The sequence below is a fragment of the Neofelis nebulosa genome, chromosome 8, assembly GCF_028018385.1.
Source record: "Neofelis nebulosa isolate mNeoNeb1 chromosome 8, mNeoNeb1.pri, whole genome shotgun sequence".
In the NCBI taxonomy this organism is placed as follows: Eukaryota; Metazoa; Chordata; class Mammalia; order Carnivora; family Felidae; genus Neofelis; species Neofelis nebulosa.
In genome coordinates this window covers 138,946,846-138,970,307 of record NC_080789.1, presented here as the reverse complement: position 1 = coordinate 138,970,307, position 23,462 = coordinate 138,946,846, and the positions used below count along the sequence as shown (strand labels likewise).

The following is a 23,462-nucleotide window of genomic DNA, read 5'->3' as shown; positions in this document are numbered from 1 at the left end:
TCACCTGGTTGTCACCCTTGCCTCCTTCCCCTTAACACAGGGGGCCCCGAGTTCCAGGGTTTAGGGGAGAGGGGCGTGTGCACGGATTTCTGCTCCCCCAACCACCCTGACACCAGGGAGCGTGGGGAGGAAGGGCGCGTCACTCTGCTGGGGCTCCCTCGACAAAGCGCTGCAAACTGGGTGACTTCACTGCAGCGTACCGTCTCCCAGTTCTGGGGGCTGGCAAGACCGGTTCCTTCTGAGACCTCTGTCCTTGGAGAACAGATGACTGTCTTTTCCCTTGTCCTCATTTGGTCTCCCTCTGTGTATATCTTTATGTCTAAATTTCCTCTTCTTGCTAGTTCATCTGCCATCTTGGATTAGGACCCTTCCTAATGGCCTCATTTTAGCTTGATTATCTCTGTGAAGGTGTGCAAGGGAGGAAAGACATCCCCCCTCTACCCTCCTAGGTTTGAAAACTGGTTCTATAAAATACACTGACCACAGGCAGATTAACAGCAGAAAGGTATACACATTTATTAAGTTTTACTATTATGTGCACGGGGGCATCCCAGGACATAAGGTAAATACCCCAAAGGGCAGTGGGGTCTGAGAGCTCACATGCCATCCGGGTACAGGAGGGAGGGGGTGCAGGCATCTCAGGGGGAGTGAACAGGTTAGGGGGGATGGCTGGGTCCTCAGAGGCACAGACAGGAGGGTGACAGTCTTCTGGGTGTGGGACCCACTTCTCAGTTCCTCTTCTGTGACCAGAGCTCCCAGGGAGGGGACCGAGGACCCCAAGGTCCTTCTGGAGGATGTGTCTTCAGGCACCTGAGGGGAGCTCAGAGGAAGCCTCTCCCTGCACCTGCTGTCTTTTAAGTGCCTTCCGTTCAAATAACCAAGTGCCACAGCCGCACATTTTGAGGAGTGTGTCCCAGACTCCTTCAGAAGCTGTCTCCAAACACACTCACATTTTGAGCTATGAGGGGTTAGGATTTCAACATGAATTTTGTAGGGGGCGGCGGGGGGGAGGGTGACAATTCAGCCCATAACACGGGTCATGAGATATGTGCTCCCCACCCCAGCTCCTTTTAAAAAGAAAATCTAATTGTAGCGAGAACACGTAATATCAGATCTACCCTCTTAACAAATTTTCAGAGCATAATACATTATCACTGACTATAGGCACAATGGCACATAGCAGATCTCTACAGCTTTTTCATCTTATTTAATTGAAACTTTTTGCCTCTTGATTAGCAACTCCCCACTTCCCCTCCCCAGCCCCTGCTGACCGCCATTCCAGTCTTTGATTTCACGAATTTGACCGTAAGAAGAACCACGCGGTATCTGTCCTTCTGTATCTGGCTAATCGCACAGAATCCCTCTGTGTGGTCGCACGCTGCAGAATCTCTGGTCTTTAGAAGCCGACGGTACCCCGCTTGTATGGACACACCACACGTTGTTCACACACTCCTCTGCTCAACTCTTGTGTTGTGACTTGCAAGGGGCTTGTTTAAAGGAGGGAAGGCTCCTTTATTTTCACCCTTTACTTAACCGCCCACTATGGAGTTTTCTCTACGTTCCTCGTCACCCCCACTGTAACAGCACTGGGCCTGCATCTGTGGCAGGACGCCGTGACTGGCTCCGGCACGTCCCCTGGCACCCCCTTGCTCCTGCTGGCACAGCTGTGGCCGCACAGTAGCTGTGGACCCTGCCCGTCTCAGGGCCTCCTGGGTGCAACGCCAGCAACACAGTGCGAGTCTGGACTGGCAGGGATGTCACAAGTGCCTGACGCTTCCGAGCGGGAACACAGCTACGGCTCTGCGTCCCCAGGCCAGCTCTGACAGATCCCCTCTCGGGTACAGCAAGGTCGACTGGGCTGCCGGCTATTGGCGCTCCAGGGAGAGGATGTCCACCTGCTCTCTGGAAGAATCCAGAAGCCCCTCTCCCTGGCTTTAGGGAAACAAAAGAAGCACTGCTGTATTAGTGCGGATTTGTCCCCCCAAATAACCTAGCCCCTTCCCTACTAACAAAAATTCACAAAACCCCACACACTGGGCCGGAGGCCACCTTCCACTTCCTTGAGCCCGTTATGTACCATCCCCGCCTACGACAGCTGATCACCAAAACGTACCAACAAACGTACCAGCCCTCAAGGGGGAATTAGGCGCCCAGGCCCCACTCCTCAGAGGCGGGGCCACCTCCCGGGCGAAGACTGGCAAATAGATTTCACTCACATGCCAAAACACAAAAAATTACGGTATCTCCTTACTATAATTGACACCTTCACAGGGTGGATAGAAGCCTTCCCCACCTCATCTGAAGGGGCCTCCACAGTGGCTGAGATCCTAGTCAAGGACATCATTCCCCGCTTTGGTCTACCAAGAAGGACACGGTCTGACAACGGGCCTGCTTTCATCTCAGCGGTCACCCAACAGGTCTCCAAAGCTTTGGGTATTACTTGGAAACTCCACATACCATACCACCCCCAGTCCTCGGGTAAGGTGGAAAGGGCCAGTGGCCTCATAAGACCATCTCACTAAACTCTCCACAGAGACTCGGCTTTCTTGGCCTCAACTCCTACCTCTAGCACTCACCCAACTTCGAGCCGCTCCCCAAGGACCCACAGGTCTCAGCCCATTTGAACTCCTGTACGGGCGACCCTTCCTGTTACCCCAACCCCTACCAAAAGACCCTCCTCCTTTGGCTGCCTATCTCCCTTACCTTAGCCTGCTCCGCCACCTGATCCGACATTACGCTGACCTCACTCCACCAGCTCCCACCGATCTCTCCTCTCCCCCATTATCTGTACACCCAGGAGACTCGGTGCTCCTTCGAGTAAGACAAAAACCCACCCTTGCCCCCCGATGGGAGGGTCCCTACACGGTCATACTCACAACCCCACGGCTGCTAAATTATTGGGCCACACCCCGTGGGTTCACACCTCCAACCTCAAGCGAGCCCCGCCTTTACCCCCCATACCAGAAGAGTCGTGGACCTCCCAACCAACTGGCCCCCTTACCCTCAAATTAACTCGACAAACCCCTTCATGACTGACCCTTCCCCTCGGTTTTCCGCCTTCACACTCACGATACTACACAAGCTACAACTCTCCCACCCATCCGACCCTATCACCTTCCCCTCATTCCTCTCCTGGGTCTCTGACTATTGGCTTCAGGGAACTCTCTCCGATTTCTCCCCCGCCGAAATCTCCTTCTTTACCTATTTGCTAACCATACTTATATATCATGATACTTCCCCTGTTACTCCTTGCTAACATCTTCCCCCTTATGCCCTCACAACCCTCCTATAGGTGGATTTTTTACCTGTCTGAAACCTTTAATGGACACACCTCTATCATATCCTCTACCCCTTGCCCCCTTGTTGGGTGCCAAAATCAAGTTACCTTGCCCCTCCCCCTAGCCTATGTCTAGCCACAATCCCCACCCCCCCAGGGGGATTCTATTGGTGTAATGGCACAGCTTATAAACAAATACCCAAAATCGCTTCTGTCTCCCAGTCACCATCATCCCCCAACTCACCCTATACGGACAGGAGGAACTCCATCAACTCCTCGAATTCCACCTCCAAAAATGAGGCGTTTTCCTCCCACTAACGGTTGGACTATCCCTGGCCACCTCCCTGCTGGCCGCCGGGGTTGGGATCGGCTCCCTAATACACTCCATTGGCTCCTCTGGGAATCTGTCAGACAGGCTCCAAAGCGCAACAGAAGCCTCAGCAACCTTCCTAACCGCCTTACAAAGGCAGATCAACTCCCTAGCAGGTCACTCTACCAAACCGATGGGCCCTAGATCTCCTGACAGCAGAAAAAGGGGGAACATGCCTGTTCCTGAGGGAGGAATGTTGCTACTACCTCAATGAATCAGGCTTAGTTGAAACCAATATAGAACACCTAAAGGAAATCCAAAAAACCCTATCCGCCCGCCCAGGATCCTCAGACCCCCTAACCTCCTGGTGGCAATCACCCCTCCTAACTTGACTCCTCCCCATAGTCACCCCACTAGTTGCTATCTGTATAATACTTATGCTCTTGCCTTGTTTTCTCCGTTTCATACAGAAACGAATTCATGAAGTTTCCCAGGTGCATTTCACCAGATGGTGGTCCGACCATATTCCCGCATTCCAACCTCACACCCCACATACCATGACATCGCCCCTGCACCCGCAGGAAGCAGCCAGATCAGATCCGTCACCCATTATAACCAATAAGAGGTTGGAATGTTAGGATGGCCCTGGAACCATAGTGGAGGGGACGGCCATCTTGCCAGTGGAAAATCCCCAACGGTAGGCCCCGAGCAGTGCGCCAGAACGAACTGAAGGTCAACCAATCACCGAGCTACAGCACGACCTGGCGCGAAAAAGGCCCACCCAGACCTAAACCCGGAACGCTGCAGCTTAAAAACCCCACCCCACCACACCCTGACCGCGACTTCCCTGACTCCTTTCTCTCTCTCCCTGAGTCACGGAACCTCGCCTGAGACTTAGTTCCCGGTAAAGCCTTTGACTGCAAAAATTTTTTAGCTTCTGACTCTTTATCTTTACCCTGCCCTACACCTGACCTTAACAGCACTCACTCCCTGCTCTTTTGGCAAAAGACCTACAACAAAGATCCCTTCTCCCCTCTCCTCTTCTTTTACAAAATGGACCTTGGGGTGACGGCTGAGAGGAGACCGCTGGTTCATTCTGTAGAGGATTGTGGCCCCACTCAGGAGGACTTCCTCTATCATGTGCAATTCTTCATGCCGCATGGACCCTGCCTGGCTCAGGTCCTAGCCATCAGTTCTGGAGGAGCAAGGAGAGCCCCACTCAGTTTTGTATTACAAAGAGTTCTGGAAATATCCTGAGAGTACTTTCTCAAATTCACCCTGGCACTTCCAAAGCACGCTGCAGGCCTCTGGATTCTCTTGTTCAAATGAGAGTTTTATGATGGAGAGAACTGGGAAGAGATAACACACGGAGGTATCCAAACTCTTTCTCCAATTAGCCTCTCCCTTGGGGACCAACACGGCAGCTACACAGTAGGAGTGAGAGCCAGAAGAAAGCGTGGTTCAGTGTGACAGCCAGAAGGACACAGAAGTTCTTTGCTGAGAAAATAGGTCCGGAAATCTTTTCTCTTAAGATCTTGGAGGCACATGGGTTGTTACATTTAGGTAAAATCCCTCCGTTTCTTGAGAACCCCTTGCACGTATGATGCAGCCTCTTAACTTTGACTTGAACATGATTGGTAGGAAATGCTGAGTATTTTTGAAACTCAAACGATATTTTCCTCATCTACTAAGAAGATGTTTTAAACATAGTCTAAAGTTAGATTTCATAATAGTTTTGGTCTTTTCTAGTTTTAAATGTAATAATCCAGGGTCGTTATAAAAGATGACAAAGTTTTCACCCATGCTATATTCTGCCTTTTAAAATAACTCTTAAAACATTTGTATAATCTACCCCTAAACTACAACTCCTCAACATGCATCCACATAAATGAGGCATCAAAAGGTATTAGAGCTTAAGAACTAAAACATATTTGACCACGGGCTTGTTTTCCTGTGTAATAATTTTGTAAGGTTAAAAAAAAAGCTATTTTAAATATCTTGCTAACACCACTCTTAGCATGTGGAAAACAGGAAACACAGTTGAAGAAACAGTGCTGTGAACCATGTTCTATCTCTATCGTGAAGACAGGATAGTCCATAATTGGAAAGACAGACCAGCCAAAGTTTTCTGAACACATCTGCACAATTGTCATCTAAATCTTGGTGATGTTCTTTTTCTTGGAGGTAAATATATAAATATCTGTAAAAGTACATAGTTTTACATATTATATGCTCTAATTTTTTCACACTGACACTATTGTTCACAACATTGGGTAATGTGAAAGGAAAAATCTGTTCTTTGAAAGGTCGGCTGCTTCCCGTGGGAGGGGGAATGGGTCCATCAGTCAAGCAAATAGCAGCCTTTTCTGTAAGGCGTGTTTTTATGGTGACTGATTCTGTTGCAGTGAGTTCCTAAAATGATCGGAATCATCTTCTATAAGGACACCGATTCCTTCCTTAAAAGAGTTACCTGCCCATTGTTTAACACAGAAAAATTTACTAATGCTTCCAAAAAATTCACTGTAATTCTAATACTTAAAGCAGTTATATGCATTTTGTATGTAATATATAAACCAGATTTTCACAAATATTGATAAGAATATATGAAGACATCACAGCATATTGAAAATTGTCCACATGCAGTCATTAAGGATTTTAAAATAAAATTTTGGCAGGCTTTGGTTAAACAGCAAGTTGATGTATGTAAATATATGCTATCTGCTCATCCAGTTGCTTTGCTACCATATTTAAAATGGAGTATTTATTTCCAGGGTGTTGTCCGTAGAGCAATGAGTGTACTTGGTGACTCACGTCCATGGACTTACTAGAATATGGGGCTGCATGTTGACCAGGTGTTCACAATAACCATTAACTTACCCAATGACTTGGCTTGACCAAACTCTACCTGATCAGGCTTCTCTCCTCCCCACAGGGCCCTGGACTTTGGGTGGCCTGCTAGCGTAAGCAAGTAAGGGCAAAAATTCCCCCTCAACTGCTTATCCTGAGAATCCAGAACCAACTGACCATTGAAAGAACCCCATTCCCACTGTCTGCTGTCGGGCCCTACCAAGTCCTATGGCCCTGCCTCCTCTCCCTGAAACAGACCCGTTTGATTTTTGAGACACTTGCAGGGACTGAGGGCAATGTGTTCTCCCTATTGCAATGGTGTTTTGTAATGCAGTCTCTCTTCATTCAAGTCTTGATTTTTTAAAATTTATTTTAACATTTATTTCTGAGAGAAAGAGAGAGACAGGGGGCATCAGCATGAGTGGGGGAGGGGCAGAGAGAGATGGAGACACAGAATCGGAAGCAGGCTCCAGGCTCTGAGCTGTCAGCACAGAGCCCGACGTGGGGCTTGAACCCACAAACCATGAGATCATGACCTGGGCTGAAGTTGGTCGCTTAACCAACTGAGCCACCCGGGCACCCCAAGTCTCGATTTATTTTAACTTAACCACACACACACACACACACACACACACACACACACACCTTTTAACTGCAAGTAAGAGTTTATTTGACATGTTTATCGAGCGATGTGTACGTGTCCTGGGCTGTGTTAGATGAAATACAATAAAATGTCACCAAGTAATTTACAAAACAAAACACCCAACAACAACAACAAAAAACCTGCAAAGCACTGGAAGAGGTGGTCCAGAATGGTTAATAATGGCTTCTCCAGAAGAGTGTGGATGTGTGGTCAGCCTGCAGGGAATATACAACTTGGCTACATTGGTAAAGAAATGGAATTGTGATTGAGCCAGAGACAAAACCCCCAAATAATGCCTGAAAATGAATCAACAAACAAAATGTGGAGCTTCTTCCGAAAGGAATGAAGGAGTGCAGCGTCCATATTTAACAGATTGGTGTCTTCCCTCATTTCTTATGTATTTACCATTTGTTATACATTTGGCACTTCACAGGAACTCAAAACCAGATGATATTTTGAATTCAACCCAAACCATTTTCTCTTCTCATTTTATTTTACTGAACTGGCTAATGTGAGAACCCTCCATGGGGAATTTTTTATTCACGACCCTGACTTTGATAAGCATCCCAAGATACCACGAGAAACCAGTAGGTTTTAATATGGAAAAGGAGAAGGGGAAATATGAAATAGGGAGGGGGGCTGTGAGACTAAGCAGTGAGCCCTTTCCCGTGCGACGATGCGGTGCTATGTGCCAAGCTCTCTATAATGCGATCATTTCCGCTAACACGCTCATCCGATGTAGGAGATCAAACCAAGATGCCACCCCCAACACTGACTCATTTTCTTGGCAGATCCTGGCTGCTATTCCTAAAAGTGGGATTGGAGAATGAGAGGCTCTGGTGTAGGCAGGGGCCCCAGACGGGAATGGAGTAGTCAGGGGGCAGGAGAAGGAGCTGGACCCTGAGACCAGCAGGGGTGCTCGGTGGGGAAGGAGGGGGGGTGAAGCACAGGTGAAAACAGTCAGGCTGTCACCACTGGCTTCGCTCCCCCCCGCCCCCCGCAAAGTGGTGTCTCAAATAAGCTCCTCTTCCTGGAAATCACAAGGCATCACTAGACACCTCAATAGCTTATTCCAACCTGCTATATCGTCATGACACAAGAAACGTGTCCTCATTGCTCTTTGTGGACCGTGACTCTCTGGGTCATGAAAGATCGAAGAAAATGTAAGGTGAAGAGAACGTTTCTGTCCCAAGAAAGTTGAAACAGAGAGAATTACGGAAGACAGTAAACGAGGAAAACTTAGAATGTACACGTGAGCTTTTGTTTTTTGCTATTTCTTCTGTTGTACCTATTGACATCAGGTATCCAAAAACAGTTCTGTTTATCTAGCTGTTTGTAAATTTGAATCACAGGAATCAGTCAAAGTCAATCCCCTGTGCCGATCAATAGGGTAATAAGGAATAACCCAACCCCTGCAAGGTGAATTTGAGAACAGGGCAGCATGCAGGAACTAGAGTAGAAGCCGTCTCGATTGATTTGTCTGGAAATGGCGACTACATGAACGCAGGACACAGTGGTGTAGGTGCTGTTCTGTGCCTTAAGAAAGAATGCCGGGGTGCCTGGGTGGCTCAGTCGGTCAAGCGTCTGACTTCTGCTCAGGGCATGATCTCGTGGTTCATGGGTTTAAGCCCCGCGTCGGGTTCTGTGCCGACAGCTTGGACCTGGAGCCTGCTTCGGATTCTGTGTCTCCCTCTCTCTCTGCCCTCCTCTCAAATAGAAATAAACATTAAAAAAAAAAAAAATGCCAATTATGCACCATTGGGAAGGAGACTGGAGATCAGGGTTTCTGATTTTGTAAAGATACCTGTTTCGGTGTAATTCCTCTGACTGCTCTTTCTGGGGATGCCAGCTGAGTGGTTGCCTGTGAGTGATCTCCTCCAAGTGACTTGAAGATCATCAGAACTTATCTGGGTTCATATATTTTTTCCAATATTATTGGGTGGGGCTCTTCCATGGGAATTTTAGAAACTCAGTCATTATGTCAAGCAACCGAATCAAGCCCCAACAACATAACCGTACACACCTTTCCTAAAAATTACATGTGATGTGTATGTAGATAATTACATATACTTAGGATCAGCTTTTTGCTATTTTCTTCCAGCGATTTCCGTCCATTGGTGTTTGTCTAGCCTGGACTATGTCCACTGCTCTCATTCATACCTACATGTTGGAAAGGTCCATTCCTGGAAGCTAAAGGTGTCCCCTCACAGTGGTACCAGGGCCCTGGCCTGAGTGTCATACAAGGACTCACTAACCCTGTTTGCTTACTAACTTTACTAATGTGTCAGGGTTTCTATCTTAAATTTAAGCCCTATAAGACTATCTGTCTTTCTCTCTGATTTTGAGGTTTCATTGTTGTTGTTGTTGGGGGATGGGAGGAGGGGGTTTGTACCACATCCTGAGCTGGAATAAATCTGTTCCTTTACTTCCCCCCAAGATGGGAGGGTTTATTCATTGGTCCCTTGGGTATGCTTTTATCATTCCAAACGAGAGGCTCAGGCACTAGGATTCTAGCATCACTTGGAAAGCTTTAGTTTTATTTATTTATTTTTTTTAAGAAATTGCCACATCCTAGACCAATCAGTTCAGAACCTTTACAAGCTGCCCTGGGGGGTTATGGAATACGGCTGACGATAACCACTGGTGAGTGTCCAGGGTGCCGCCTGCAGATCCCCAGCCAGAGACACAAAGGGACCCACTAATTCACTTCCTCTTCTCACTTCAAAGCACTTATGACTGTACCATGGGATCAAAGTGATTTCGAGCCCCTGGGGCTGTGACTGCCTGAGGGTTCCCAGCTCTGTGGGCCTCAGAAGGCTTTGAAGTCCACAGTGAATTGCTGGGGCAGAGAGACGGGGTCCATGAAGGAATTAAGGCCATGATTTGCCAAAAAGAATTGCTTCCCACCTACCTATACAGTGAATCTGAGATGGGAAGGGGGTCATCACCCCACTGACACTTTGATCTTGGCTCTATTAAATGTTTCCCTTTATGATACATGAACACGTAGTGTCTCCATAAAAGTTAAGAATGACTTCAGTTTCAACGCTTAATTAGTATGTCATTAAAAGTTTATCTGAGGTAGTGGGAAAATTTTTAAGTGTTTTGATAACACAGAAAATAGAGGAAGATGGATTCATTGTCAATTAAAATTCTCCCATAGACAGCTGGCCTATAGACATCTGGTCTCTGCAGAACATAGTTTAATTCAAATATTCATTAACAACAGAAGGAAAATGCAGATTCTATCTTCTAATCTCCAATTGTATCAAAACCTGACTATGTCTATCCAACAGAGAGAAAGGGTGGAAGCATTCTGCATCCCAGCTTCTGGACTGAATGTGATAAGTGACCACAGGTCCTCCGTTCTTTTTTTTTTTTTTAATGAACATTTTTAGGAACACAGGATTCCCCATGATTTGGCTTTGCTGTATTTTTATGCCATAATATGATTGATTTATAAATATCAACTGCTAGGTATGATGGGGATTGATAACATTACATTCCTAGAAAGAGGTAAATACTTTTGTTTTGTTTTTAATCATGCAATAGAAAAATCCCATAAGCAAACTTGCCAATCGGGCTAATGCTTGTATTTACATATCTTACATATTTTGATCATCAGGTCATTCCTCAGGAACAATGAACTATCTTCATAACTCTAGAGGCTAGAACTAGGTTATCAGAGTTTGGGAATATTTCACTGGGTCCTTTTAGAAATAATGACACAGTTTAGAAAGTAAAGCATAGGCAAAGAAGAAATTTCACTCAAGTCAACTTTGATAACTGAAATTTAATCTACTAATGTACATTATAGGTAAATTATGTTTTATGAAAATCTATATCCTTTTTTTGGTAACAAATGGAAGTAACATTTTAAATGCTAACAGACTGAATTACTTATTTCTGGATCTAGGAAGCCTTCATCTGTACCCGAAAGCTGTTTATTAAAGAACACACTATAATATAAGAGGCCTGCCTCCTACAGGTGGGAAGGGAAAGCCTCTCCCTACAAAACAAGGAAGGATAAAGCAGGGACTTGATGTGGAGTAAGAAAATATTTCAAAAGCTACCTACATCGTTCATACCTACTATCATTAGCTAATCTAGAAAAGACGTACAAACTATCTCATTTTTTCCTACCATTGCAAATTGAAAGGACTGATGTTGGCCTCTGCATGTGGAAAGCAGAAACTGCAGGACAAACACTTCACACCTCTCCAGCTATTACAATAAATATGCCACACCTCCCCAGCTATTACAATAAATATGCCACACCTCCCCAGCTATTACAAGGATGACCAAGCAGGGCTGTGCTGTTATCAACTTCCAGCCAACTTTAAAACTGCACTGAGATTTTGGCTGAATCCTCATATCTGATTAAATATCTTCAGTACTTCGATATTGGAGCAGACAAGTGACTTCCCCAATGCCCTGAACTGCAACACTTGTGCTCCATGGGCAGGACTGACTTTTTCTGGCTCCGGTTCCCAGGCCCCAGGTGAATGCTGGAAGTGTGGACATGGGGCCTTTGGGATATTTAATCCCAGATGCTCCACGAGATCATTGTCTGCTGTCGCCGTTTGGTGTCGGGCAGAAGCTCTCCAACATGCGCATGTGCCTATGTGCGTCACCTGGGATGGTGCCCTGTGCGGATTCTGACCCAGTGGTCAGGTAGGGGCTGATACTGAACATTTTAGCAGATTCTCAGGTGATGCTTAATGCTGCTGGCCCACAGACGAGGGCCACACAGCGAGAGTGTGGTTCCCTGGAACAAATATAGGCCCTCCTGCCTCCTCACCGTTAGAAGTCACAAGTGTCTGACTTGGAAGGCCGACCTTAGTTAAGGGCTACCTCTGGGACCCTCCAGGGGGCTGTCTGACCTCCATAAGCCCGGTGTCCTCACTTGCACATAGGCACAGCGGCACTCACTACTCAGGCATCGGTTTGAAAATCACCTGAGATACTATGTGAAATCAAAATCACAAGAGGAAAAAAAAAACAGGAGGCATTAATACATGCTAGAATTCTTCCTTTGCTTTGAAAAAAAAAAAAAAAGCAAATTACTTTGCTATTAAGGGAGGATGGTCGAAATAATACCACATCATTATTCCATTTTCTTCTCTCTGAGAATTTACTCATATATGTGTTTATTTTTTCCCATAAGAATACACAGGAAATACATTGCATTTTCCAAGTGCTAGCCAAATCTATTTAAGTTTGTTACCATACTAAATCACTGACAGACGGAGTTCATCCTGATGCTTCACTGGTCTCGGTCAAAGTGATCGCTGGATTACCAACAGAGCTCTTTTCGCTAAATGCGGTGGCATTGTGCCTAATGTAGCCTCTTAAGCCGTTCGATAACTTTTCACATGCCTAGTGAAAAAAATTTATTTTTTCCTTTTGGATATGTTTTTCCCATAATAAAAACTCCCTCTAAAACTGAAGGCAAAATTTAGTTTAATGTGGAAATATATTCCAGCTTGAGAATGAATCAACGCCACATTTTTTCCGCAGAATGAAAGCATGATGTCATGAAGCTTTTGTGTGTTTTCACAGATGTTAGTCTCCTTTTGTCTAGATGTGAACTATCAAAATCATATTTTGCAGCTATGTGTAGGTACCGGTTGAAGCTAGAAATCAGGGAGAATTTTGACCGAAATTTTCAGCTGCCTAAATTTCTATTTTAGGTAATTTTGCCCGCCCTTAAAGCAAATATTTGGAACGTATCTACGTTGAATGGCCCTTCCCGACTCGTGATGGAACTTTGAGGATAAAGTGAACACACTGTTTCTGTTCCCTGTGCCCAGAGGGTGGGGACAAGGCCATTTTCTCTTTAAATAGCCACAGATTGTATCACTAACCTTTGTGTCCTTTCCTAATAACCCATGCCGGTAACTTCAGCTTTGGAGTACTGACAAGTTCAACTCTAACTAGTGTGAACTTCAAAAATATATGTTTTTACTACTTAGAATTTTTTCCTCATAAAAATGTCTGGATGTAAGTGTCCACTCCTCCCCCTCCATTACATAAGTGAAAATAAATGGTCTTGATCTCTTAAAAAAAATAAAATAAAACAAAACAGGAGTGCATAGTCTTGAATGATGTAGTCCTAGCCTACCCCATCTTTGCTAAATCTGTATATTAGAGTAAGTCTGTAAGAAACACAGATTTATACGTTTTAACGTAACTTTGTCCCAGAGCATGTTTGTACCTCTTCTATCGTTGATTGGCGTACGTGTGGCTCAAGACAGAAACGGACAAGAAAAATTAATGGACAGAACCCTAGACAGGGGTGTGATGATAACAGCTACAGCACAGTGGGAAGGAGAAGGATTTGGAGCCACATCCGGGGTGGCCAGCTGTCCCACTCTGTCTGGGACTGAAGAGTGTGCTGAGCCCTGGAGATCTGGTCACCTCACCTGCCACACACTGGGCTCAAACACAGAGTCCGCCTTTACTGGCCTTGGAGCCCTCAGGAAAACTAGCCTTAGTTATCTCTGTGGTAAAGAGAATAAGAGTAACCAACTACTCCTTAAGGTTTTATAATTTTTTTTTTTAACGTTTATTTATTTTTGAGACAGAGAGAGACAGAGCATGAACGGGGGAGGGTCAGAGAGAGAGGGAGACACAGAATCTGAAACAGGCTCCAGACTCTGAGCCATCAGCACAGAGCCCGACGTGGGGCTCGAACTCACGGACCGCGAGATCATGACCTGAGCTGAAGTTGGACATTTAACCGACTGAGCCACCCAGGCGCCCCCTCCTTAAGGTTTTAAAGATTTGAGGTGACATATGCAAAGAGAATGGTCTGGAACATCGTGGTAAACAAGGCAAGAACGTGCTGAGCCCAGCTGATACACCAGACCCCGTATGATGCATCTTACATGCTCTCAATCCCACTACAAGCCAGCACGGTGGGGGTGAGCCATCGTCGTCCCTTCCACAGGGGACCAAGCCTTGGCCTGCAGAGGCTGGGACTCACCTGGGTCACCCTGCGGAAGGCTGGCCGGGGTCTGTCTTGCGCGTGACCCTCTGCATGCTCTCACCACTCGTGCCGTCCGCACCAATCGCTAACAAGCTTGTGCTCCAGGTAAAATACAAACGACGGGCCTTGCCCCCCTCATCTCCACACCCCCCGCACACACAGCAGTGACACCCAAAGCACTAAACTTAGGAAGGCGTGCTGCTAACGTGGCCCCAGAGTCAGAGACTCGTTGCCTGTGGCGTCCTGTCGAAAGCCGCACAGATTCTGTCACGCTTTTCTACAACCAGGGCTGAGTTTGGGTCGATGTATCCCTGAGGAGAATGCCAACATCTCCCTTGGACATCCTACGTCCACGGACCACTTCGGAAGGAGGCCCAACTTCCACGTTTGCGTAATGCCTCGCACCGTGCGGGGTGCGGGCCGCTCTGCAAAGACCGACTTGGGGGCCTCAAGAAGCTAGACTTCCATCTGTAACCATTCAGAAATAAGTGAAGCCAGTGCAGTGCTTCCCACCACATCCCTGTGACCCGGCCTGGCAGGCCGGGCCCAGGTACGACGTCCAGCTTTGCTGGTCTACGGGCATTTGCTTTCGCTTCCGTGAATCGCCCTGCCGAGCTCTGGCTCCTGCGGGTCCCCTCTTGCATTTATTTCGTGGCCTGAGCCCTCCCCACTGACAACAGCCTGTGGCCGTCGTCTACCCAACCATGCAGAATAATCTATTAAAGAGAATTCTGTTATTTTAAGAAGTCAAAGACCCATAATTCTCTTGGCATCTTTTCGCACGGTTAGTGCTGCCAGGACTCCGGGCTTTGCTGGGTACGGGCTTCTGTGACAGTTCGTGCCCGACGCTACTTGCCTCTCCCCAACAGTGGCCAATTTTTAATCCACTCTCTTATGCTGATGGAGATGTTCGATCTGTTTTCCTTCCTGACACAAGTGGGAAGCTTCCAGAGCCCAAAAGTAAGATGGCAAATGACTTCTTGTTTATTTCAGTTTACTTACTTTGTGAATACTTTTTAAATATTTATATTTTCTATGAATCCTTAAATTTAGCGAGGTTATTTCCTTCACTTCCAAAAAAAAAAAAAAAAAAAAAAAAAGGAAAGAAAAAAGAAAAAGAAAAGTTGGAAATACTCATATGATCCTCTAATGAGAAAGGAAAAAAAAAAAGATCACCACCCATTTCTTGCTCCTGACTCTACCCCTGCCTGTCTGTCATCAGCTTCTTGCAACCCACTGTAACCCCGGTCATTGCCACAGCACAGTCATTTTTTAAAAGTCTGAGTCAACCATTAGAGGTAGGATCGGACTTCAAATATCACTTCGGTACCTTCCATTGATTTTGCAATCTCTCCTGGCTACAAAACTAAGCAGATTAGTTTTGCTTTTTAGAGCAATGTATTGTGGTTAGCATAACCACTCCCTTCTTCTGCCAGAATCAATGACCAGGGAAATGGTTTATCTTGGATTTATATTGTAGGAAAAAAGTCACTCAGGTCTTATTGGCTCCCCCCCCCCCGCCCCATAAAATCATGAGCCAAAGCAAAATAACCAAGCCAACAAAGAAACCTCACACTATTTTTCAAAGGCCTTTAAAACATGTTGCAATGACCCAGTTAACTCAATGCCATTTATTTGACTATTTTCATATTTAGAAAGCAAAAATGTGGAAGTGCGCAAAAGGGGCCAAGGGAACCAATATAGTATATGTAATTATATCATATCCATGAAAGTACATGTACTTTATTTTTAGTAATTAACTCATGCACAAAATCATCAATTACTAATTATTACCATAAGCACAATTTTCCCCACAACACTTTCTTATACAAATTTCCAACACACCAAAAAGTTAACAGAACTGCACAGTAAACACGTACCCACCGCCTAGATTTTACAATTATCATTTGTTATGTCTGTCTTATTCCCTATCTATCCATCTTATTCATTCCTCTGTCCATAAATCAATACATTACAAGCACAATTTTAACGAGTTAAATTACCTAATTTTCCACCCATAGAAGTTCGGAAGCAATGAGTTAGAATGAATTTGCACAAGAAAAGAGTATGCACGGGGGGGCCTGAGAGATTCGGATCTACTGACAGCCTTAAGACTTGATGTGAATGGACACTCAGTGAAGTGACAGGTGCCAAGTAGGAACAAGAGCTCAAGAGTCTCCCTAGTTGGAGGCAGCTGTGTAGAAGATCGGAATAGTAAAACCACGTCATACAAGCTACAGATCCCATCCTGGGCACAGGACAGACATCGCTCACAAAGTCTGCAACCTTCGTGAAGCCTAGACAGGGCCACAAAATCCTTCTCAACACCGTACTCTGGGAAGGAACTAGCAATGGCTCAGGACTGCCAGTCCAGTTGAAACTCATTTGCCATCTGTGGTAGACACGCTTCGCACACCCCTCAAAACTACAGCAAACACACGACTGACGTGGGTAACAACAAACCTGATTATTGATGAACATGAAGTCGTAAGTATAGAGTCCCTTATATGCAACAGCACTACTCCCCCATTTTGGCTCATTCAAGGATTCTCCACAACTTTTTCAAAAAAAAAAAGAGAGAGGGGCGCCTGGGTGGCGCAGTCGGTTAAGCGTCCGACTTCAGCCAGGTCACGATCTCGCGGTCCGTGAGTTCGAGCCCCGCGTCAGGCTCTGGGCTGATGGCTCGGAGCCTGGAGCCTGTTTCCAATTCTGTGTCTCTCTCTCTCTCTGCCCCTCCCCCGTTCATGCTCTGTCTCTCTCTGTCCCAAAAATAAATAAAAAACGTTGAAAAAAAAAAAAATTTAAAAAAAAAAAAAAAAAGAGAGAGAGAGAGAGAGAGAAAATGATTCAAGTTAAGAAAAAAGTTCTGGAAGATTCCAGGGTCTGGGTTGAGACCCTGGTTGGGTTCGCCAGATGGTCTGAGTGTGTTCCGGGTATTGGAGACAGGGTGGAGGGTGGGGTGAGTAATGAGGAGGAAGGATAGTTTTATGTAAAAATACAGCCATTTTCTGAATGTTGGACTTTGCTGGAATAAACATGATTTGGCTTTTATCATTCAGTATTCTATTTGAAAGGCCTTAATAAAACCAAAAGCTTCACTGAGCTTGGTTTTGAATTTTTATGATTTCTTAGTCTATTGATTTCACACTGATACTGGTAGGGCAGAGATCATGAAATAATCTGAGCAAAAAGTATGTAATTAAGACAGAAGACAGGAGGAATTTTAATACATGTTTTTTAAAGGCTACTAGGAAAATAAGTTAACTTTTCAAAAAGTTTTAGCATCCTAGTGGGAAAATTCCTTCCTCTCGAAGATTCCCAGAAGTGAAACAGCTCATTGTCTAACCAAACCAGCGATGAGGCACTGCTTAGTATATATACACAGAGCAGTATGTTTTGTGACAGGTTGACTTTTTAGATGAAGTGAGAACACTGCTTTTAATTCCTCTGATCTTTACGAACTGGACTGGGCTGTGTTTTGCGGCCCGCTGACAGTCCACACACAGGCGTGGCGGTGGCTGCAACAGAGAAAGGCAGCGGGCCTCTGCCTCTTCACATTGTTTGTGTAGCTGGCCACTGAACACAAGGGTTCCCCTTTCTTCTCATCCTAGGACCCCTGAGGTCAATAAGGAATATCGTATTTCTTAGTGGTATGCTCTAAGAAGGTTGCCTTGCAAGGTTCAGAAGCTCCATGTGTCCCCAACTGTGTCCACAAATACTTGAATTGTGTTCCCTTTCTGTTTACGGTATAACTCAAGCTATACCAACTTACAGGACAGCCCCAGCAAGCGGTGGTGTTGAGTGAGGGGCACACTGTGCATTTCCAGCTTTAGGGTAGTCTAAGGCTGAAATACGACACGTATTTCAGTAGGGGCCAGATGACAGCCTCCAGTAAAATGGAGCCAGGTCCTGATGTGTCTAGTAGAAATTAACATTCAAAGAATGGAAAAATCGTTAAGACGCTTACAATTTGCCACAGTCTAAAAATACAAACACAAGCTATATTTCCTTAAATGCTCTCAGGATTCTGCCCCTTCCCAGCCTGGCATAAATGGCTCCCATTGTTGGCAATAAGGCAGACGACATCTTTTTCAGTGGGCCATTTCAGAAACAATTAATAATTGTGTGTTCCTAGAGCTACATTTTGGCTTCAAGGACATTTGAGAAGGGCTGACATGATCTTGGCAGAAATGAAATGATTGCGAAGGTCCTAGCTTCATAGTCTACGCGCAAAACTCATTTGGGATGTGTATTCAGTGTTAGTGCATGTGCGTATGTGTATGCAAATTTGCGTATGTGTGTATAACTGTGTGACATATAACATCCTTTGTAGGCCTACTATCTGGTTGCCATTGTAAAGCTTTGCTTGTTAGGGGAATTACAGATGTCTTTTTCTGAGCAGTTTCCCCAGACATTTATGCTAACTCTCATATCGACAGAAGAGTTTTCTTTGTTGAGTTGCTGGAAAGTAGAGTTGATTTTATAGACGTTCACAGGGTGCTTCGGGAAGTTTCAGCTTATCTGGGATTCTGGGATACCAAGGATTCCCAGCTGTCCCCTAGATCATCATTCCTTCTGTGGCTGGGCTGTGACCTTTGATACCGGGTCACACTACTGCCCGTCACCCTCACCCGTGTGGGCCACCCCTCTACTCTCCCTCCCTGTCTACGTACTGCACAGGGAGACTGTCACATATTTTGTCCACTAATTTGCAATTCTCAATTTATTTATACAATAGGATCAATGTTACGTACAAATCATATTTATGAGTTTGAAGCTTCGTATGGCTTACATACACCAGAACACCCTATTCTGGAAAAGCCCATGGAACTTTTCTGTTCCATGGAACTTTTTCTGAAAAGTCTGTTTCTCTCTACCGATGTGTTCATTATCACAGGGACAGTGGTAATTAAGTGTCCTAGTTTGCTTTTGGGTCCCCAGTCCCCAGGGCAGTGCTAACATATGTATGACTCATCCTCGACCACAGTATTTTGAATGCACGTATGGATGAACATGGACTGGGTCCCATCCCCCCGATGGGGGTAGAGAGCAGTCGAGGCAGATTTCCAGAGCAGCTCAGGGAGCTTCATGCAGCTCCATGCTGGGGGCCACAGAGTATTGTTGGTGAAGGGAAAGGCCTTCTCATCACGAGTCTGGTGATTGCTGAGAGCGAGCTCAGCAAGGGTACTGCATCTCCAAAGCTGCAGGAACTTGTGAGGATCTCTCTTCTTATCCTAAACACATACTTACTTGTGAACCAATTTTTTTTTTTGTATTCCTAATTTTGCTTTTTTTTTTTTAAAGGTTCTAGAACTAGTGTAAGTTATAGTCTCCACAAAATGTGGCTCAGCCCCAAATAAGAGGTGACAGTGTTTTTTTTAATGTTTATTTATTTTTGAGAGGGAGAGAGACAGAGCACAAGCAGGGGAGAGAGAGGGGGAGACACAGAATCCGAAGCAGGCTCCAGGCTCTGAGCTGTCAGCACAGAGCCCAACGCGGGGCTCGAACCCACAAACCGCGAGATCATGCCCTGAGTGGAAGTTGGACGTTTAACTGACTGAGCCACCCACGCGCCCCCAGGTAACAGTGTTTTTTTGGAGAATTCTTTTTCCTCTCGTTACTTTCCTTCTCTTCCTGCTTTCCCACTTCTTACTTTCCTGACCTCACGACTGCCTTCTCTCCATTTAACAATGCTGCCCGGAGCCCAGCAGCACATCTTCAACACCAAGTTCAGCAGTAAAAGTAGGAATAGCTCTTACCAACAGATGTGACTTATAACATGGAGAATATTTATCTCCCTCCCAGTGCTACAAAAACCAATAACATTTAGGGGGTCTCTTCCTTGGCAAGTCTTTCTGGCCTCAAGGCCCCACAACCCATTCTGATTATAAGCCTGGGCTGCATTTCCTGCCCCCCACTTCCCCGAGTTACACTAGGACATGAGGGTAGGGTCCACGTGTGCCAAGCTCGTGTGCTTAAAACTAGGATTTTGTTTTGTTTTTTTAATTTTAACGAAGTGACACAAGGCCTGGGGACCAGAGAGGCTCGCTCCCGAGGTGACTGGAGGACAAGGCCCAGCGGAGGGGGGAGGGTGTCTGGTGCCGTGCTGGGATGGATCAGCTCTGGGAGTCCTTTTCTGTGTGCCCCCCAAACCTGACTTCCTCTGGTTCTCCCCATTTTCCCCAAATTCATTCTCCAAATTTCCTGTCATTTCTGTAAACCAGCAGACAGGTTTCTAACACATTCTTTCTGCTTAACTTAATAGGACTCCCTGTCTTTGGTTTGCATGTGGGAAACTGTCCAAAGCACTTTTTAAATCTTATCTTGGAGATCTTCTAACCCACTCCCATTTGTCTCGTATGAGGGAAACTGAGTCGGTTGGGGGAGTTTGAGGGGACAGCCCATTTTGCAGAACGTGCCTGGAACTGAGCATCTAGGGAGGTGGATTCGACATTTCTCTGTCACTCAGACAGAAGTGGCAAATAAATCTCTAGTAACGCATCATTTCCTAAATGAACAAACTCTCTTATAAAACAGACTCCTGTAATGTCTACAGATGCTTCAGGACACTGCACCGAAGTGTTCACGCTGCTAACACTGGGAGTCATAAAATGTAAATTTCACTTCCTAAAACATCCTCTTTCAATAGGTGTTTGCTCTTCCTGCTCCCATCACCGGACTGCCCCCCCCCCCACTTCCTAGGACTTGGGGGACAGAAACAGAGGAGTAGAGGATGATACTGGGTTCTCAATATTGGGAGAAAGATAAATTCTCAATCACATACACACATCACCAAAGCAATCAGCAAGGGAAGTGTGCAAGACAGTTTAAGGGAAGTATGGATTAAGAGGAAACAACCATCTTGAAGGTAGAGATGGGGAAAGAACAGAAATCGGTAACAGAGATAGTTGATAAGTGGCCACGTAAGAATCAGGAGAAACCAGCCAGAATCTGGAGAGTGCCAGAATTCTTTTTTTTTTTTTAATTTTTTTTTAATGTTTTTTATTTATTTTTGGGACAGAGAGAGACAGAGCATGAACGGGGGAGGGGCAGAGAGAGAGAGAGGGAGACACAGAATCGGAAACAGGCTCCAGGCTCCGAGCCATCAGCCCAGAGCCTGACGCGGGGCTCGAACTCACGGACCGCGAGATCGTGACCTGGCTGAAGTCGGACGCTTAACCGACTGCGCCATCCAGGCGCCCCGAGAGTGCCAGAATTCTAAGCCGGAATCTAAGAAGAAGGGCACGGTCCACAGCACCGTCCCCAGTGGAAGGGCCCGCAGCAGAACGACTCAGTGGGAGAACAGATTTGGAATCTGCTGGGGACTGCACGATTGTGTCCCTCCCCCACCGCCACCCCCGAATTCATGTGCCAAGTCCCATGAGGGTGACAGTGTGAGGAGGTGGGGCCTTTGGAAGGTGATGAGGTCATGAGGGTGGGGCCCCCTGAAGGATTAGGGTCCCTATAAGGGACCCCACACAGCGCCCCTCACACCTTCCCTCACATAAGGACACAGTGAGAAGATTTCACCTATGAACCAGGATGCGGGTTCTCACCAGACACTGAATCTGCTGGTGCCTTGACCCTGGTCCTCCAGCCTCCAGAGCCGTGAGAAATAAAGGTTTGCTCTATATAAACCCCCCCGTCTATGGTATTGTGTTACAGCAGCCAAAGCGCTAAGACAGAAACCAAGATAGTACGGGAGATCTCATCAAGAAATGGCTCTTTGGCATAGAAAAAGTAGGAGATCGGGATTAGATGAGGAACAGGAAGGTGACGGGGATGTGAAGCGTAGGAGTATACACAACTGCTCCTTCCAAGAAACCCTCCATCGAAGGGGTAGTGGGAGATGGTGAATTTAACCCAACAACACACACGGCCAGAGATTCTTCCTGCACGCAATGCCACCTACCCTCGAGGACGGCCAAGAGTCTATCCATTGTGTTAAATGGGCCTAACTAGTCTTATGAGACAAAAGGGAAAAAAGATAATGGTTCTGTCTGCCTTCCCTTGTGAAATACATAATCGTTTCAGTGCTAATTCAAATCATATTTTGATAACATGTCACCTCTCACCCCAGTGAGATGCCACCTCGTCCTCTCTAGGATCTCTATAATCTATTTTAAAAACAGTACTAAGTATTGGTGAAAGTGTGGAGAATTTAAGATGCTCACGTCTTGGGTGGGAACATAAAATGATATGGTGCCGTGGAAGACAGGGTGGCGGCTCCTCAAAAAGCTAAATGTAATTACCTCTGATCCAGCCATTCTAGTGCTAGGTGAACACCCAGAAGAACTGAAAACAGGTGTTCGCACATAAACGTATCTGCCTACTTACGGCAGCATCATTCATAGTCACCCAAAGGCAGAAGCAGCCCAAACGTCCCTCGATGAGTAGATAAACAGAATGTGGTACAGTCGTACAATGGAATATTACTCGGCCATGGAAAGGAATAAACATCTGATTCGTGCTACACTTGGGGTGAGTCTCAAAAACATTATGCTAAGTGAAAGGTGCCAAGGCACAAAAAGACACACTTTCATCCCATTTATATGCAGTATGCACAATAGGCAAACCCATAGAGACAAAGAAGTTAGTTGCTGCCGGGGCCTGGGGGCAAGGGGAACTGGGGAGTGACCCTCTTGTTTGGGGGTTCGTCCTGAGGTGGTGAAGACGTTCCTACAGTAGCTGGAGGCGGTGGGCACACAACATTATGAATGCACTAAATGTGACTGTATTACACATTTTTAGAAGATCGAAATGGTGATTTTTCTGTTATGTGAATTCCAACTCAATGAGAAATCATCTGGTTGCCATTTAAAAATCATCTTGACCACTAAATCTTGCGATTACCTAGCGAAGGACATGCTTGTAATCAAAAAGTCTCAAAACTACAGATTCTTAAGCAGGCCCTACATAACCTTCCAACCCCTTCTTAGCCTACGAGATGCTAGTCTGATTGCTAAATTGTACACGTGGCTCTCAAGTTTGATTGAAATTTGATTTTTTTTTCGATCGTGGCAGAGTCGTGAACTCTCATTTGGAAACCAAATATTGGCTAATCTAAATCAGAAAACTAGGATTATAGAGACCTGCTTGCCGAAAACCGAGAGGCCAAACCCTTCCACTGAGGGTCAGTCAGCCCGTGTCACTCTTCACAGAGTACATCTCCAAAGAAAGAGTTCACCACTGATCGTGCAAGATAACGATCAGGGTGAGCATTTGCTTGCGTGTTTTGTTTGTTTGTTTATAATTATACCCCATCTATTCCGAAGAAGGATCTGAAGCTACTGTGTTACCCTTGTGGGTAAACTGATCTTTATGGCCTTTCAAGTTGTCAAGCGTCAGGAGTGCTAGAAAAGTCCTCCTCCCCTGAGCGCACGCTCACGTGCCT

At 45.8% G+C, this 23,462-nt stretch overlaps 1 long non-coding RNA gene across 1 annotated transcript; it reads right to left on the bottom strand.

Moving 5' to 3' along the window:
- Positions 1–491: 491 nt before the first annotated feature.
- LOC131483661 (uncharacterized) lies at positions 492–4,414 on the bottom strand. Its single transcript, XR_009247843.1, has 2 exons — positions 4,023–4,414; positions 492–1,928 (listed from the first exon to the last, which is right to left on the bottom strand). It is a non-coding gene; the product is annotated as an uncharacterized LOC131483661 (long non-coding RNA).
- Positions 4,415–23,462: the final 19,048 nt, after the last annotated feature.